At 38.6% G+C, this 19,490-nt stretch overlaps 1 pseudogene; it reads right to left on the reverse strand.

Annotated features, from left to right (window-relative positions):
- Positions 1-326: 326 nt before the first annotated feature.
- The window catches only part of LOC106803109 (uncharacterized), a 39,104-nt pseudogene continuing 19,940 nt past the window's right edge, over positions 327-19,490 (reverse strand).

Consider the following 19,490-nt stretch of genomic DNA (forward strand, 5'->3'; position numbering starts at 1 on the left):
CCTAAGGGATCTCCTGTATTCCAGACATGCTCTTCCTTACCTCCACTGTGGAGTAGCAGTCCAATTTCCCCTTGGTAGTCAAGGTTAATCACTTCAGCAATAACTTGCCTGTTCGTTCAGAGATATGAGGAGCCCATTGTGGCCAGGTGGCAGTCTTCACTTACAATTCAATGGAATCCTTTTGTGTCTCCTGGTGGAAGCATTCTTCCCTTTGCAACTAAGACCTCTAGACCAGTAGACAATAAGGTCAATGGAGCAGGAATTAAAAGTTTTGCTAATGAGTAAGCAGGAATAATAGTGATTGGTGTTACTCCCACTTCTACCCCTTAAATCCTGGATGCATGAAACCTGGCTAGGGGAGAAACAGCACCACATATTGGAGGCCAATTCAGGGCATATCCAGCCTTCTGGGGAAGCTTGGCCCAGTCCTGCAACATAGTGCCATCTAGCTGGTGCTGTAACTGAGTCTTCAAAAGTTTGTTCCGGCCATTGTATCAAGCCAGCTGCTTCAGCATGGTGGGGAACATAGTAAAATCACTGACTTCCATAAGCATGGGACCATTGCTGTACTTAATTTGCTGTGAAGTGGGTTTTTGATCAGAGGTAATGCTGTGTGGAATATCATGACAGTGGATAAGCCATTCTGTAGGTCCACAGATGATAGTTTTAGCAAAAGTATTGTGCACAGAGAAGGCAAATTCATATCTAGACTGTGTCTAGTCCAGTGAGAACAAAACATTGCCCCATTGTGATGAAAGAGGTCCAATGTAGTCAAATTGCCATCAGGTGCCTCGGTGAATATCCTGGGGGATGATGTCATATGGAAAACTCAGTGTTGCTGCTGACACATTGGGCACTCAATGGTAGCTTTAGCTAGGTTGGCTTTGGTCAGTGGAAGTTTGTATTGCTGAGTCCCTCTATTCCTTCCACCGTGGCCACTTTGTTCATGAGCCCATTGGACAGTGACAGGAGAGGTTGGGGAAACATGTTGACTGGTATCCACAGAATGAGTCATCTTATCCACTTGATTATTAAATCCTGGACTGCTGAGGCCACCCTTTGGTGTGCATTCTAATGAGACACAAATATGTTCATGTTTTTCTTGCCCATGCAGAGACATTTGCCCACATACCTCTTCCTCAGAACTTCTTTTTTTTTTCTGTGAGGAAGATCAGCCCTGAGCTAACATCCATGCTAATCCTCCTCTTTTTGCTGAGGAAGACCGGCTCTGAGCTAACATCCATTGCCAATCCTCCTCCTTTTTTCCCCAAAACCCCAGGAGATAGTTGTATGTCATAGTTGCACATCCTTCTAGTTGCTGTATGTGGGACACGGCCTCATCATGGCCGGAGAAGCGGTGCGTCGGTGCATGCCCGGGATCCGAACCCGGGCCGCCAGTAGCGGAGCGCGCGCACTTAACCGCTAAGCCACCGGGCCGGCCCCCCTTAGACCTTCTTGTCTTCAATTTTCCAATCATATTGTTTCCAAGTCCCTGACCACCCAGCCAAATCATTGGCCATAGCCCATAAATCAGTATACAATCACATGTCTGACCTTTTCTCCTACCAAGCACAATGAACAGCTAGGTACATTGCTCAAAGTTCTGTCCCCCTGGAGGATTTCCCTTCACTTCTGTCCTACAGGAATGTCCCAGAAAGGAGCTGCAGTGCTGACGCTGTCCGCTTTCAGGTGGTGCCTGCATATAGTGCAGAACAATTTATAAACCAAGTCTGAATTTTCTTTTCCTCAGTCAACTAATCATAGAGAATTTCCCATGAGGGCATAGCTAAGAATTGGGAGAGAGAGGAAAAAGTAACAAGAACCTGGGCCATGTGCATTTGGATCATCTCCTCATATAACTTACCTGTGCCTTCAGGGCTTACTGAGCCCAATTTCAAAAACACCACTTCCATTTTATGAGGGAGTGTTGCTATGCATGCCCAATTTTATGGCTTGGTGGGGCAGACAACATCTAGTCCATGAAGGACTGGTCAGTTTGCATGGTAACTTGGTGGGCCATGGTTAAGTGTTCTATCTCTACTAAAGCCCAGTAGCAAGCCAAAAGCTAGTTTTTAAAGGTAGTTGTCTTCAGAGTATGGTAGGACTTTGCTCCAAAATTCTAAGGGTCTGCACTGTGATTTACCTATGGGGGCGTGCCCAGGGCTCCGAACAGCATCTCTATCTGCCCTGGACACTTCAAGCACCATTTGATATGCTGGATCATATGGTCCAATTGTCAGAGCAGTTGGCACAGAAGCAGAACTCCTAGCAGCCTGAAAGTGTTGCAGAGCCATGTCTTGTTTTGAGTCTTACCCCAAGCTAGCAGCTTTCTAGGTCACTTGGTAAGTGGGCTGGAGTAGCACACTCAAATACGAAATATGTTGCCTCCAAAATCCTAAGAGGCCCACTAGGTATTATGCCTCTTTTTTGGTTGTAGGAGGGGCCAGATGCAACAACTTATCCTTCACCTTAGAAGGGATATCTTGACATGCCCCCACACTACTTGGACCCCAAGAAATTTCACTGAGGTGAAAGGCCTCTGAATTTTTGTTGGATTTGTTTCCCACCCTCTGACACACAAATGTCTTACCAATAAGTCTAGAGTAATTTCTATATCTTGCTCGCTGGTCCAATCAGCACAATGCCATCAATATAATGGAGCAGTGTGATATCCTGTGGAAAGGGAAAGTGATCGAGATCCCTAAGTACTAAATTATGACATAGGGGTGGAGAGTTATTCCTCCTGAGATAGGACAGTGAGGGTGTATTGCTGGCTTTGCCAGCTGAAAGCAAACTGCTTCTGGTGGTCTTCACTAACAGGCATCAAGAAGAAAGCATTTGCCAGGTCAATCATTGCATACCAGGTACAAGGGGAAATGTTAATTTTCTCAAGCAATGAAACCACATCTGGAATAGTAGCTGTAATTGCAGTTACCACTTGGTTAAGTTTACAATAATCCACTGTCATTCTCAAAGACCCGTTTATTTTCTGCACAGGTCAAATAGGTGAGTTGAATGGAGATGTGGGAATCACCACTTCTGAAACCTTCAAATCCTTAATGGTGACACTAATTTCTGAAATTCCTCCAGAAATACAGTATTGCTCTTGGCTTACTGTGTTCTTAAGTAGAGGCAGTTCTATTGACTTCCACTTGGCCTTTCCTACCATCATAGCCCTCATGCACTATTGGGAACCAATGTGAGGATTCTACCAGTTGCCGGGTATGTCTATTCTAATTATGCATTCCAGAACCAGGGAAATAACCACAGAATGGGTTTAGGGATCCACTGGGCCCACTGTGAGATGGACCTAAACTAAACCTCCATTGATCACCTGACCACAATTAGCCCCTACTCTGACTGGAGGATCACAGTGACATTTTCAGTGTTCTTGAATTAATGTGAGTTCAGAGCCAGTGTGTAGTAATCCCCCAAAAGTCTAATTATTTCCTTTCCACACAGTCCAGTCATCCTGGCAAAAGGCCATAGATCCCTTTGAGAAAGGCTGGGAGAAATATTAACAGTATACATTTTGACAGTATACCTAGGTCCTTCCTCAAGGGAACCTAAGCTCCTTTTCATTCAAGGTGTTCTGGATCTGCAAACTAGCTCATGTGTGGGAATTGAATGAGGGAATGTGACTCTCTAGAATTGACCTAGAAGTCTTCCTCTTGTATAGATCAGGTAAGAATTTAGTAGACTGCCCAACTAGTTCTCTTCTAGGAACATCATAATTAACTAGCCAAGACCATAGGCCTCTACAAGTCATACTCTTCTGATCACTGCTTTGATTCCACTGTACATTTGGTAACTATGTCCACCTTGTCTTTGACAATTGTTTACCACCACTTGGCCTCTCTCACCCTGGATCGAATTATCCCTATTGCATTTAAGGGTCCCAGTTCACTGGTAGCAGTTCTCACTGTAATTTCTCGCCTACAGAGAAGAGCAACTACAGAGTTCTTTAAGAATGCTGGGGTTTCTCTCACCAATTTATTCCTCAAAGTTTTAGTGAAAAATATGTCCTCTGGACCCTCCTAGTGTAGGTGACCAGGTTGCACATGATAAATCCATTCTAACATTCCAATCTCCCTAAGCATTTTGATCCTTCCAAGACAGTTCTGGCACTTCAACTTCATTTAATGTAGGACACCTTCTGGTCCATGTTTTAGCTAACCAACCAGACAAACTGTTAGAGACCTTTCTAACCAATCTAGCTATATGTTAAATCCAGAATCTCTGCTTAGTTGGGCTCCTATTCTGTAAGTTTGGCCTGATCCAACTTTATGTTCCTTCCACCACTATCCCACATCCTTCATATCCATCCCCATGCCTATTCCCTGGAATTCTGTCTGTGTAAATTGGAAAAATCATGCAGTTCTTTTGGAGTGTAGGACATCTACTCATGGGTCACACTTTGTAACTCAACTTTTGGGTCCTGTCAGGATGTAAGTCTGGTTATAAGTCTAAAAGCAAAGAGGCATGGTGTGTGTGGATCTTGAAGAGAATCAGCACTGCCTTGCAAGGTAAGTACCTCAGGGGAGACCAACCACCTCAGGAAAAGCAGGATTAACCTCCTCAGGCAGGGATGGGTGTACTGCCTCTACTGTCAAAGATGATTCAGCAGTGTTTAGTTCAGTGTCCCCAAATTCATTAGGATCTGCCCATATGTTCCCAATCCAATTTCCAGGATCCTATTTCTTCCCAATCAGTGCTCTCACTTTAACAGTAAACACTCTGCACTTTGTGTTGTAATTCAGCAACTCACAGGGTGAGACTCTGGGCTTCATTTTTAGCAATCTCAGTTCTGTCTATACAGGAAATAAAGGTCTCCTTCAGGGAAGACATAGAAAATTTCAAGTCATTTATGTAGAATTTGAGCTGGGAATTTGAAACCCTGAGCTCCTCCTTTTCTCTCTCTATTCTGTCCAACACAATTGGAAGCAAACTACCCATCTCATTATGTTCCTTAGCTTGACAAAAACGTTCAAAAGTATTAAATATGTGGTCACCCAGAATCTTGCCTCCTATAAGTATTAGATTAAGAGTATCCAATGGTGATATTTTGCACATATCTATTACTATATCATGTCATGGGCGATCAGTGCTCTCTTTACTAGTGGAAATAAAATCTTTAATATGTTTAAATATAATAAAAATATAGAATCAATTCCAGAAACCAAGAACCAATTCAGAAAATTCATCCTTAAGATCTGTTCCTCTAGAAACACTCTTGGTAATCTGTATCATCAGCGTTCTCCAGAAAAGCAGAAGCAATAGGATATATAATATGTAGGTATAAATATAGATATAGATATAGAGGATGTATCTTTGAGGACTTATTTTAAAGAATTGGCTCACATGATTGTGAAGGCTAGAAGACCAAAATTTCTAGGGCAGGCTGACAGGCTGGAAACTCAGGTAAGAGTTGATATTATAGTAATGAGTTTGAAATCTGTAGGGAAGGCCTTTAGGCCAGAAACTCAGGCAGAATTTCTATGTTACAGTCTTGAGGTGGAATTTCTTCTTCTTTGGGAAATCTGTTTTAGGTCTTAAAGCCTTCAGCTGATTGAATGATGCCTACCCACATTGAGGGTAATCTCCTTTACTTAAAGTCACCTGGTTTGTAAATGTTAATCACATCTAAAAAATACCTTCACAGCTGGGGCTGGCCTGGTGGCGCAAGTGGTTAAATACATGCACTCGCTGCGGTGGCCCCGGGTTCGCGGTTCGGATTCTGGGCGCGCACCAACACACTGCTTGTAGATCCATGCTGTGGCAGTGTCCCATATAAAGTAGAGGAAGATGGGCATGGATGTTAGCTCAGGGCCAATCTTCCTCAGCAAAAAGAGGAGCGTTGGCATCAGATGTTAGCTCAGTGCTGATCTTCCTCATGAAAAGAAAAAAAACAAATACCTTCACAGCAACTTCTAGACTAGTGTTTGACCAAACAACTGTATACCAAGCCAAGTCAACACATACAATTAATCATCATATTCCCCACGGACATGCTGAAGGTTAATTTCCATCTTTAGTAACCTGTGACCTCTTGTCTCTAGGTGGGATGGGCATCTGACCTGGGAGAATCCAGGGAGGGCCTGGAAAGCAATTTATGTCTTGTGACCCAGATGGAAAAAGTACATTGTACCAAAAATATTTTTATTCTAGGAATTTACAATTGGAAAATATAAAAGTGGGAGAAACAACCAGAGAGGCAAAAGGTGAAAGTTTGTGTAACTTTAAGTATGGCCAACACAATCAAAATTGCTTGTAAATTGGGGTCAGCCCAGTGGCATAGTGGTTAAATTCTCAAGCTCCACTTCTGCAGCCCGGAGTTTGTGGGTTCGGATCCCAGGCGCAGACCTACAAACCGCTCATAAAGCCACACTGTGGTGGGGCCCCATACATAAAATAGAGAGAGATTGGCACAGATGTTAGCTCAGGGACAATCTTCCTCACCAAAAAAAAAAATTGCTTGTAAATTAAAATCATATAGAAATAGTAAATAAAAGTGTTCAATTCAATTATTGAGAAGAATGTCTTGGATTCAGAGAACATTAGAAATGACATAGATAAACATGGAGACAAGATGAAAGGCAGTAATGATGACACCTCTGTTCTAATTCCAGTTTCTATGAAATCTATCATAATTGAAGGTCTTTTGTTATTTCCTGAGGAAGATTCATCCTGAGCTAACATCTGTGTCAATCTTCCTCTGTTTTGTTTGTAGGTTGTCCCCACAGCATGGCCACTGATGAGTAGTGTAGATCCATGGCTGGGAATCGAACCTGGGCCACAGAAGTGGAGAGTGGTGAACTTAACCACTAAGCCATGGGGCCAGCACCTGAAGCTCTTATTTTAAAATAACCTGATGCATCCTAAAAAGCTTCTGCTATTTCCCATCTTCAGTTGGCTTGAGCAGCTGTTTTTTAAAAATAAAAAGCCCCAACTAGAAGAGAAGTCAATAAGAAAACATTGCTAAGAGAAGAGTTGCTTAACCTGAAGTTTGAGAGATGAATGAGTGCAGCAAAACAGGGGCACCTGTTCAAAGACATTCTGCATTTTTCTCCCATCGCAGTCTCTGCTCCAATAGGCGAGGAACAAGAGAGGGAAGGTCCAAAAAAGGAACTCTAAGGAGACAGTAATTTATTCTGTCAGCAATGACAAGCCAAGGAAGACATTTAAAGTCCTAGGAAGCACACAATGCACTGCTAACATCGATTATGCTTAAGTGAGTGAACACAGCAGACTTTCATTGTCACACCTAAAAATATGTATTGTTGGGCTAGCGATACTTATGTCAGACAAAATAGACTTTGAAACAAAAACTGTAACAAGAGACAAAGAAGGGCACTACATAATGATAAAACGAACAATCCAACAAGAGGATATAACACTTGTAAATATCTATGCACACAATGTAAGAGCATCTAAATATATAAAGCAATTATTAACAGACGTAAAAGGAGAAATAGACAGTAACACAATAATAGTAGGGGACTTTAACACTCCACTTAGATCAATGGATAGATCATCCAAACAGAAGATCAATAAGGAAACATTGGCCTTAAACGACACATTAGACCAGATGGACTTAGTAGATATATACAGAACATTCCATCCAAAAACCGCAGAATACACATTCTTTTCAAATGCACATGGAACATTCTCTGGGATAGATCACATATTAGTCCACAAAACAAGTCTGAATACATCTAAGAAGATTTAAATAATACCAAAAATCTTTTCTGACCACAGTGGTATGAAACTAGAGATCAACTCCAGGAAGAAAACCAGAAAAGCCACAAATATGTGGCGATTAAACAAAATACTACTGAACAATGATTCAGTCAATGAAGAAATCAAAGGAAAAATCAAAAATACCTGAAACAAATCAAAGTGAAAATACAACATGCTAAAGTTAATGGGATACAGCAAAAGTAGTTCTAGGAGGGAAGCAATACAGGCCTACCTCAACAAACAAGAAAAATCTCAAATGAGCAATCTAACAGTGCACCTAAAGGAACTAGAAAAAGAAGAACAAATAAAGCCCAAAATCAGTAGAAGGAAGGAAATAATAAAAATCAGAGCAGAAATAAATGAAATAGAGACTAAAAAACATTAGAAAAATCAATGAAACTAAGAGCTGGTTCTTTGAGAAGATAAACAAAATTGACAAACCTTTAGCTAGACTCACCAAGAAAAAAAGAGAGAAGGTTCAAATAAATAATCAGAAATGAAAGAGGAGAAATTACAATGGACACCTCAGAAATACAAAAGATTATAAAAATTCTATGAAAAGCTATATGCCAACAAATTGGATAATCTAGAAGTAATGGATAAATTCTTAGAATCATACAACCTTCCAAAAGTGAATCAAGAAGAAATAGAGAATTTGAAGAGACCAATCACCAGTAAGGAGATTGAAACAGTAATCAAAAACCTCCCCCAAAATAAAAGACCAGACGGCTTCCCTAGTGAATTTTACGAAACATTCAAAGAAGATATAATACCTATCCTTCTCAAACTTTTCGAAATAATTGAAGAGGAGGGAATGCTTCTTAATGCATTCTATGAAGCCGACATTACCGTGATACCAAAACTAGACAAGGGTAACACAAAAAAAGAAAATTACAGGCCAATGTCACTGATGAACATGGATGCAAAAATCCTCAACAAAATACTAGCCAATTGAAAACAACAATACATTAAATAGATCATCCACCATGCACAAGTCAGATTTATTCTGGTGATGCAGGGATGGTTCAACATCCACAAATCAATCAATGTGATACACCACATTAACAAAATGAAGAATAAAAATCACATGACCATCTCAATCAATACAGAGAAAGGATTTGATAAGATACAGCTTCCACTAATGATAAAAAGTGAAAAAAATGGGTATAGAAGGAAAGAACCTCAACATAATAAAGCCACATATGACAAAACCACAGCTAATATCATTCTTAATGGAGAAAAACTATAAGCTATCCCTCTAAGAACAGGAACCAGACAAGAATACACATTTTTCACCACTCTTATTTGACATAGCATTGGAAGTCCTAGCCAGAGCAATGATGCAAGAAAAAGAAATGAAAGGGATCCAAATTGGAAAGGAAGAAGTGAAACTCTCACTATTTGCAGATGACATGATTTTATATATAGAAAACCCTAAGGAATCCACCAAAAAACTTTCATAAATAATAAATGAATACAGTAAAGTTGCAGGATGCAAAATCAGCACACAAAAATCACCTGTGTTTCTATACAATAACAACAAAATAGCAGAAAGAAAAATTAAGAAGACAATCCCGTTTACAGTTGCAACAAAAGGAACAAAATATCTAGGAGGAATAAACTTAGCCAAAGAGGTGAAAGATCTGTACCCTGAAAACTATAAAACATTGTTGAAAGAGATAGAAGACACAAAGAAATGGAAAGAAATTCCATGCTCTTGGATTGGAAGAATTAACATAGTTAAAATGTCCATACTTCCTAAAGCAATCTACAGATTCAATGCAATCCCTATCAAACTTCCAATAACATTTTTCAAATTTTAGGAACAAAGATTCCTAAAATTTATATGGAACAAAAGACCCCGAATAGCCACAGAAATTCCAAGAAAAAAAAAAAAAAGCTGGCGGTATCACACTCCCTCATTTCAAACTATACTGCAAAGGCATAGTAACCAAAACAGCATGGTACTGGCACAGGAACAGACTCACAGATCAATGGAACAGAATGAGAGACCAGAAATAAACCCACATATCTACGGACAGCTAATTTTTGAGAAAGGAGCCAAGAACATACAATGGAGAAAGGAAAATCTCTTCAATAAATGGTGTTGGGAAAACTGGACAGCAACATGCAAAAGAAAGAAAGTAGACCATTATATTACACCACACACAAAAATTAACTCAAACTGGGTTAAAGACTTGAATGTAAGACCTGAAACCATGAAACTTCTAGAAGAAAACATGAGCAGTATGCTCTTCAACATCGGTCTTAACAGCATATTTTCAAGTACCGTGTCTGACTGGGCAAGAGAAACAATAGAAAAAATAAATAAATGGACTACATCAAATTAAAAAGCTTCTGCACAGCAAATGAAACCATCAACAAAACGAAAAGACAGGGGCCGACCCCGTGGCTTAGAGGTTAAGTGCACACACTCCGCTACTGGCGGCCTGGGTTTGGATCCCCAGTGCACACCGACGCACTGCCTCTCCGGCCATGCAGAGGCCACATCCCACATACAGCAACTAGAAAGATGTGCAACTATGACACACAACTGTCTACTGGAGCTTTGGGGGAAAAAAAAGGAGGAGGATTCGCAATAGATGTTAGCTCAGAGCCGGTCTTCCTCAGCAAAAAGAGGAGGATTAACATGGATGTTAGCTCAGGGCTGATCTTCCTCACAAAAAAAAAAAAAAATGAAAAAACAACCTAACAGTTAGGAGAAAGTATTTGCAAGCCATATATCTAATAAGGGGTTAATATCCAAAATATGTAAGGAACTCATACATCTCAACAACAAAAATCAAACAACACAATTAAAAAATGGGCAAAAGATCTGAACAGATATTTCTCCAAGGAAGATATACAGATGACCAATAGCACATGAAAATATGTTCGACATCATTAACTATCAGGGAAATGCAAATCAAAACTACAATAAGATATCACCTCACTCCCGTCAGAATGCCTATAATTAACAAGACAGGAAACAAGTGTTAGAGAGGATGTGGAGAGAAGGAAACTCTCTTACACCTACTTGTGGGAGTGCAAACTGGTGCAACCACTATGGAAAACAATATGGAGATTCCTCAAAAAATTAAGAATAGAACTACCATATGATCCAGCTATTCCACTGCTGGGTATTTATCCAAAGAACATGAAAACATGAATGCGTAAAAATACATGCACCCCTGTGTTCATTGCAGCGTTATTCACAATATCCAAGACTTGGAAGCAACCTAGGTGCCCATCAAGGGACAAATGGATGAAGAAGATGTGGTGTATATACACAATGGAATACTACTCAGCCATAAAAAAACTATGAAATCTGGCCATTTGTGACAATGTAAATGGACCTTGAGGGTATTATTCTAAATGGAACTTGAGGGTATTATTCTAAATGGACCTTGAGGGTATTATTCTAAATGAAATAAGTCAGAGGGAGAAAATCAAATACTGTATGATCTCACTCATAAATGGAAGATAAAAACAACAACAAACAAACACATAGAAACAGAGATTGGATTGGTAGTTACCAGAGGGGAAGGGGGAGGGAGGAGGGAAAAAGGGGTGATTAGGCACATGTGTGTGGTGATGGATTGTAATTAGTTTTTGGGTGGTGAACATGAGGTAATCTACATAGAATTTGAAATATAATGATGTACACCTGAAAGTTACATAACGTTGTAAACCAATGTTACCACATGAAAAAGAAAAGAACTCCCCAGATTATTGTACAGAAAAAAAAAAATGTATTGTTTGAACTTTTTAAAGCAAGCATGTATTTTTTTTCAGTAAATAAAATGAAAATAAAAATCCTTTATGGGGCTGGCCTGGTGGCATAGTGTTTGTGTTCGCACGCTCCACTTCTGCAGCCCGAGGTTCACAGGTTCGCATCCCGTGTGCAGACCTACACACTCCTTGTTGGGCCATGCTGTGGCAGCATCCTACATAAAACACAGAGGAAGATGGGCACAGATGCTAGGTCAGGGCTAATCTCCCTCAGCAAAAAGAGGAGAATTGGCAATGGATGTTAGCTCAGAGCCAGTCTTCCCCACAAAAAAAGAATCCTTTACATGTCTCTATAGCACATGACATAAAATTTAAAAGCCAAAGCATAGTAGAACTTTAAATATGTAAGAACTACGTTTAGAATCATAAAGGTCTGAATTTGAGTCCAAAGCAACTCAAAACTTCAGATTTGATCTCTTTAAGATGTCTCTGGAATCATGTGGCTAGAATGTGACAGACCACACATTCGGCACAGGGCATGAGCACTAGTTCGACTCAGTGGCAATAGTCTAGGCTGGGGGCTGGGGGCTGGCGTGAGGCAGGGGCCATAGGGAGCAGGTCTGGGTGAGACGGGTGCAGGAAGACCATAGGTACAAAACGTGGTGGGGAGATTTGACGATACGTAGTACTTGACAGAGTGTGGAGGAATGAAAAGGGAAGACTAAAGATGACTTCCAAATTCCTGCATTAAAAATTAGGTAGATATCAATGTTTTCTTGGAAAATGTATACGCAATACACTATGGATTTAGCATAGTTCAAAGGAAAATGCAAAAGGAATATTTTGAATTGAGGATATGCATATTAATTCTCAAATAATTGGGAATAAGAACTAAGAACATTTTTGGAAATATTTTGAAATATTTGGAAATATTCCCTCCTGTTTAATTTTTTGGAATGGTTTGAGAAGGATTGGCATCAATTTTTCTTTACATGTTTCTTGGAATTAACCTGTGAAGCCATCTGATCCTAGCCTTTTCCTTAGCGGGAGCTTTTTAATTATTTATTCAATGTCTTTATTTGCTATTTGTTTTTTTCAGACTTTCTATTTCTTCTTGATTTATTCTTAGCAGGTTGTATATTTATAGGAATTTATCCATTTCTTCTGGGCTATCCAATATTCAATTTGTTGGTGTATAATTGTTCGTAATATTTCCTTATGATCCTTTTTATTTCCGAGACATCCATTATAGTGTCTCCTCTTTGATTTCTGATTTTATTTATTTGAATGATATCTTTTTTTTTAGTCTTGCTAAGAGTTTATCAATTTTGTTTACCTTTCTGAAAAAACAATTCTAAATTGTGTTCATTTTCCTATTGTTTTTCTATTCTCTGTTTCATTTATTTTTGTTCCAATCTTTATTATTTCCTTCCTTCTTCTAATGTTGGGCTGAGTTTGTTCTTGTTTTTCTAGTTCACTAATGTGGAAAGTTAGGTAGTTGATTTGAGATTTTTCTTCTTTCCTAATGTGGAAATATATTGCTATAAACTTCCCTCTTGCTGCTGCTTTTGCTACATCCCATAAATGTTGTTATGTGATGTTTTCATTTTCATTTGTTTCAAGATATTTTTTAAATTGGCTTTTGATTTCCTCTTTGACTCAATGGGTGTTCAAGATTGTCTTGCTTAGTTTTCACATATTTGTGAATTTTCCCATTTTTTTCATTGATATTTATTTCTAGTTTCAATCCATTGTGATCAGAAAAGATATTTGGTATGATTTTGATCTTTGTAAATTTGTTAAGACTTGTTTTGTGACCTAACAATTGATCTATCCTGAAGGATGTTCCACGTGCACTTGAGAAGAATGTGTATTCTGCTGCTGCTGGGTGAAATGTTTTTTATATGTCTGTTAGCACCATTTGGTCTACAGTGCAGTTCAAGTCTGCTGTTTTCTTTCAATTTTCTTTCTTGATGATTTGTCCATTATTGTAAGAGGGGTATTAAAGTCTCCTACTATTATCATATTGCTACCAATTTCTTCCTTCAAACCTGTCGATGTTTGCTTTATATATTTAGGTTCTTTGATGTAGAATGCATATCTCTTTGCAACTGTTATATTTTCTTACTGAATTGAAACTTTTATCATTATATAATGATCTTCTTTGTCTTTAGAGAAAGTTTTTGACTTAAATTCTACTTTGTCTGGTATAAATATAGTCACCTGTGCTTTCATTTAATTACCATTTGCAGGGAATATCTTTTTCCATCTCTTCACTTTTAGCCTATGTGTGACCTTATATCTAAAATGAGTTTCTTATAGACAGCATACAGTTGGACCTTGATTTTTTTTCCATTCAGTCACTCTATGCTTTTTGATTGGAGAGTATAATCCATTTACATTTAAAGTAATTACCGATAGATAAGGATTTACTATTGCCATTTTATTTTATTTATTTATTTATTTATTTTGTGAGGAGGACTAGCCCTGAGCTAACATCTGATGCCAATTCTCTCCTTTTTTCTTGAGGAAGACTGGCCCTGAGCTAACACATGTGGCCATCTTCCTCTACTTTATATGGGACGCCACCACAGTATGGCTTAACAAGCGGTGCATTGATGCACACCCAGGATCCGAACCTTTGAACCCAGGGCCGCTGCAGTAGAGTGCATGCACTTAACCGCTTGTGCCACCGGGCCGGCCCCTACTGTTGCCATTTTATTAACCATTTTCTGCTAGTCATAGTTCTTTTGCCTTCATTTATTCTCTTGCTGTCTTCCTATGTGTTTCATTGTTTATTGCAATAATAAACTTTGATTATTTTATGTTTTTCTTCTGTGAAACTTCTATAGGTATGTTCTTTGTGGTTACCCTAGAGCTTATATAAAACATCTTATAGTTATAATAGTCTATTTTAAGTTGATAACAAGTTAGCTTTCATATAAAAACTCTACACTTTTATTACCTTTCCTGCTCCGTATTATATGTTATTGATGTCACAATTTACATCTAATTTATACTGTGTATCCATTAACATAATTTTAGTTATAGTTATTTTGAAAACTTTTGTCTTTTAACTTTTATCCTAGAATTAAAGGTGATTTACACACCACGATTATGGTAACAATATTCTGTATTTGTCTATATATTTACCTTTACCAGTGAGTTTCATACTTTCTTATACTATTATGTTGCTGCTTAGCTTCCTTTTGCTTCAACTTAAGGAACTTCCTTGAGCGTTTCTGGTAAGGGTGGTCTAGTGGTAAATGAACTCCTTCAGTTTTTATTTGTTTGAGAAAGTCTTTATCTCTCCTTCATTTTTGAAGGATGTTTTTGCCAGGTATAGTATTCTTGGTTGGCAGTATTTTTCTTTCAACATTTTGAATATATCATCCCACTCCCTTCTGGCCTGCAAAGCTTCCACCGAAATTCTACTGATAGTCTTAAAGGGGTTCCCTTGTACATGACAAGTTGCTTTTCTCTTGCTGTTTCCAAAATTCTCTTTCTCTTTGAATTTTGACAATTTCTTTATAATGTGTCTCACACTGTGGGTCTCTCCAGAGTCATTTTTTTTGTGTGTTCTTTGAGCTTCCTGGATCTGGATGTCTATTTCTTTGCCCAGATTTGTGGAGTTTTCAGTCATTATCTCTTTGAATAAGCTTTCTGCTCCTTTCTTTCTCACTTCTCCTTCTGGGACTCCCATAATGCATATGTTGGTCTACTTGATGGTGTCCTATAAGTCTCTTAAACTATCGTCACTCTTTTTCTTTTCTTTTTTTTTTAATCCTCCTTTGACTGGATGATTTCCAGTTACTTGACTTTGAGTTTGCTGATCCTTTTTTATACTTGATCTGGTCTACTGTTAAACTCTTCTATTGAATTTTTCAGTTCAGTCATTGTATTCTTCAGCTCTATAAATTCTGTTTGACACTTTTTTCTATCTCTTTGTTGAAGTGTTCACTTTATTCATGCATTGTTCTCCTAATCTCGAATAGCATGTTTATGACCATTGTTTTGAAATCTCCATTGGGTAAATCACATTTTTCCATTTCATTAGGGTTGATTTCTGGAGATTTATCTTGTTTTTTTATTTGGGACACATTTACTTGTTTCTTCATTTTTCTTAATTCTCTGTGTTGGTGTCTGTGCATTAGATAAGGGAGTCTTTTATCCCAGTCTTCACAGCCTGGCCTCATACATGAGAAGACCCTCACCAATCATCCCTGTCAGAGATTCTGGGTGTCTCTCAAATCTTAGTGCTAATCCAAACTGCTGTGCCTTGAGTAGAAACCAGTCCCTTGAGTAACAACTGGAAAAATAGAGGCACTAGCCATGTGACTCAATCCTTCTCTCCTCAGCAAGAAACTGAGAGCCAGAGTTTATCACCCACTGTTTCTGCACGTGTCTAAGAAGAGGAGTTGTAGAAAATGTCTTCATGCTTTTTCTAACCTCATGCTGCTTCCAACCATTGTTTTGCTCTCTGTAGCCTCCAGGAGCCTAATGAATGCCAGGTAGCATAAGGTCTTATACACAAGTCCAATGTCAGAACCTCAGGTAGCAGCTGGAAAAGTTGGGGAGCTAGACATGCAGATCAATTCCTTCCAGAGAGAACCTGGAGGCTTGGTTCATTGCTGGAACAAGCCTATAGAGAAGCCACGGAAAGTGCCAACACACCCTTTCAAAATCACTGCTTTATTCTCTATAACCCCCAGGGGACTAGTGAATGCTGGCATTGCCACCTCCCAGAGACAAGGGAGTTAGAATTCAGACCATCAGGAAGCAGCCAAAGAAGTCAGGGTGCTAGACGTGCAGTCTAACTCTTTCCATGGAAAATCTAGGAGCTGGCCTGTATCATCTGATCATTCTATCCTAAGCCAGGGGAATGAGCCATGGGAAGCGCCCACATCTCTGTTCAAAACTGCCACATTGTTTTCTGTAGTCCCCAAGGGACTAGCATGCCAGGCCCACCAGCTTCCAGAGAAAGGTGAGTTAGGAGCAAGTCCCTAGGAAAGCAGCTGGAAAAATTGGGGTGCTAGATGTGTGATCCAAACTCTCTGTTATTCAGGAGAAGCTGAGAGTTGGGAGCTCCCTCCCAATTTTATGGTGCTGTGCAGGGAGTGGGGTTTATGGCAAAAGTGTGTCTCAGCTATTCCTACATGTTTCAATGGGGGTAGTTTCTCACTTGCCTGGTGTGCAGGAGTTTTTCAGCCAATTTTTGGATTTCTCACAAAGGAAATTGATCTGTGTGTAGCTGTTGAATTCGTGTGTTGTGCAGGGAGGGAGAGTCCAGAGCCTCCTATTCTGCCATCTTGCTGATGTCGTTCTTCTCAATTATGATTCTTCTTTTACTTTTTTAGTAGTTGCAGTTTACATTTACAACAAAACCAAGCTCACTTTCAAATAACACTGTACCACTTCACTGGAAGTGCAAGTACATTATAATAATAAAACAATCCTAATTCCTCCCTCTCGTCCCTTGTATTATTGCTGTCATTCATTCTACTTATACATAAGCATATATATATAATATATACAATACATAAGTAATATATACACATATGTTTGTGTATATATACACACATATGTAGCTAAAAACACTGTTGATGTTATTTTCAACAAACTATAATCTGTTAGATAAAGTAAAAATAAGGAAAATAAATGCCAGCACTGCCACCTCCCAGAGACAGAAGAGTTAGAATCCAGACCCTTAGATTTTTATTTTACATTCACTTATTCCTTCCCTGGTGATCTTTCTTTCTTTATATAGATCTAAGTTTGTGACTTCCTTCTCTTTGAAGAAATTCTTTTAACATTTCTTTTAAGACAGGTCTACTGGTAGCAGGTTCCCTCAAATTTGTTTGTCTGATAAAGTTTTTATTTCTCCTTTACTTTTGAAGGATAATTTCACAAGGTACCTAATTCTAGGTTGGTGGATTTTTTTCTCTCAACACTTAAAATATTTCACTCCACTCTCCTCTGGCTCATATGATTTTTGATGATAAGTCAGAGGTAATTCTTATCTTTGCTTTTCTATGGGTAAGGTTTTTTAAAAAAAAAAAACTGAGTTCTTTCAAGATTTTTTCTTTATCTTTGATTTTGCGTAGTTGGAAGACAGTATGACTAGGTGTAGTATTTTTGTCATTTTTCCTATTGAATGTTCTCTGAGACTCACAGATCTGTGGTTTTGTGTCTGACATTAATTTGGGAGAGATTCTCAGTCATTATTGTTTCAAATATTTTTTCTGTTTTTTTCTCTCTTTCTTTTCTAGCTAGCACTCCCATTACGTGTATGTTATATCTTTTTTAGCTGTCTCATAGTTCTTGGATATTCTGTTCTATTTTTACTTTTTTACTCTTTTTTTCTTTTTAGTTTTGGAGTTCCTATTGAGATATCCTCAAGCTCAGAGATTCTTTCCTCAGCCATGACCAGTCTACTAATAAGCCCACTAAAGGCTTTCTTCATTTCTGTTACAGTATTTTTCATCTCTAGCATTTCTTTTTGGTTCTTTCTTAAAGATTTCCATCTCTCTGCTTACATTGTCCATCTGTGCTTGCATGCTGTCTACTTTACTCATTAGTTAGCATATTAATCATAGTTGTTTTCAATTTTCATTCTGAGAATTCCAAAATCCCTGCCATATCTGAGTCTGGTTTTGATGCTTGCTCTGTCTCTTCAAACTGTCTTTTTTGCCTTTTAGTGTGTCTTGTAATTTTTTCTTGATGATTAGACATAATGTAATAGGCAAAAGGATTGCTATACAAAAGACTTTAGTAATGTGATGATAAGGTGTGAGGGGAGGAGAAGCTTTCTATATTCTATAATTAGGTCTCATCTTTTGGTGAGCCTGTGCCTCTTGACTGCAAACTTCACAAGTGTTTCTTAGATTTTCCCCGCTTAGGTGGGGCAGGGTGGCTAAAGTGGGCTAGAGTTAGCTATTTCCCTTCCCCCAAGTCAGTTAGGCTCTGATAAAACCCCAGCAGGTTAGGCTCTTATTAAATAGATCCTCCTGATGGCAGACTTTGTTAAGAAGAACAGAATGCTCTGGCGTATTTCAAAGTGACTCCTTATGCTATGCCCTGCCAGAAGCACTATAGAATCTTTCTTTGATATTTCTTGTGAAAACCTGGTCCAGCTCCTGGAGGTAAAACTAGCAAAAGAATGGGTTCTCCTGGAGTCATTAATGCTCAGACTTTTCCACACTGAGCCTCCAGCAATTAGTCAATAATGATTTCAGTTTTTCTACCTAGTACTGGTTCCTGTGGAAGTATCTGCTTGTGAGTTTCTGCTCTGGTAAGTTGTTGTTCTGTGTATATGCCCATCTACCTCTCCAATTTAAGGGGCAGTGATTTGCCCTGTGACCTCACTTCTCTTGTGGATCCAAGAAGAACACTTGATTTTTGCATTCATACAGCTTCTCACTTATTAGGACTGAATGGTGACTTCCAGATGCCTTACATGCTAGACAGGAAACTGGCAATTCTATACCTTTTATTTTTAAGGTTACTCTACTTTACAGAGAAAGAAGAAAAATACATGTTGAATTCCATGCTTACTCTTTTCTTAGGGTATTATCATTTCTAATGCAGATCAAAACTAAAAGGAGATTTTATTCCCCTTAATTTTTTCTCGAGCCGTAGTTCATTCTTAGACTTTGTTTTCCTGGAACTATTATTATATGTCAGCCCCACTCTTTTGAAAATAGGAAAGGATGACTGCACTATTCTGTGTAGTTAATTACATTATATCCTTATTTTGCTTAAAAATTTTACCAAGAAGACTAAATCAAGGGTTCATGGGTACTCTATAATTATATCCAGACAGCAATTGTTTGTTCATCAGATAAATGCGCTTCTAATTAGATATGGAGAAGAGAAATCTGAAAATTCACACCAATCTTTTAGCATTTCCTAAAATTTTCTTATATCTATTCAGAACACATTGTTCTGCAAATGAGCATCCATCTGTTATAGTAGGAAGAAAATGTGATCCTTTGCTTTGTAGTCCCTGTTTTCCCATC

This window comes from Ceratotherium simum, chromosome 1 (genome assembly GCF_057802395.1).
Source record: "Ceratotherium simum simum isolate JZ-2026a chromosome 1, ASM5780239v1, whole genome shotgun sequence".
NCBI lineage: Eukaryota > Metazoa > Chordata > Mammalia > Perissodactyla > Rhinocerotidae > Ceratotherium > Ceratotherium simum.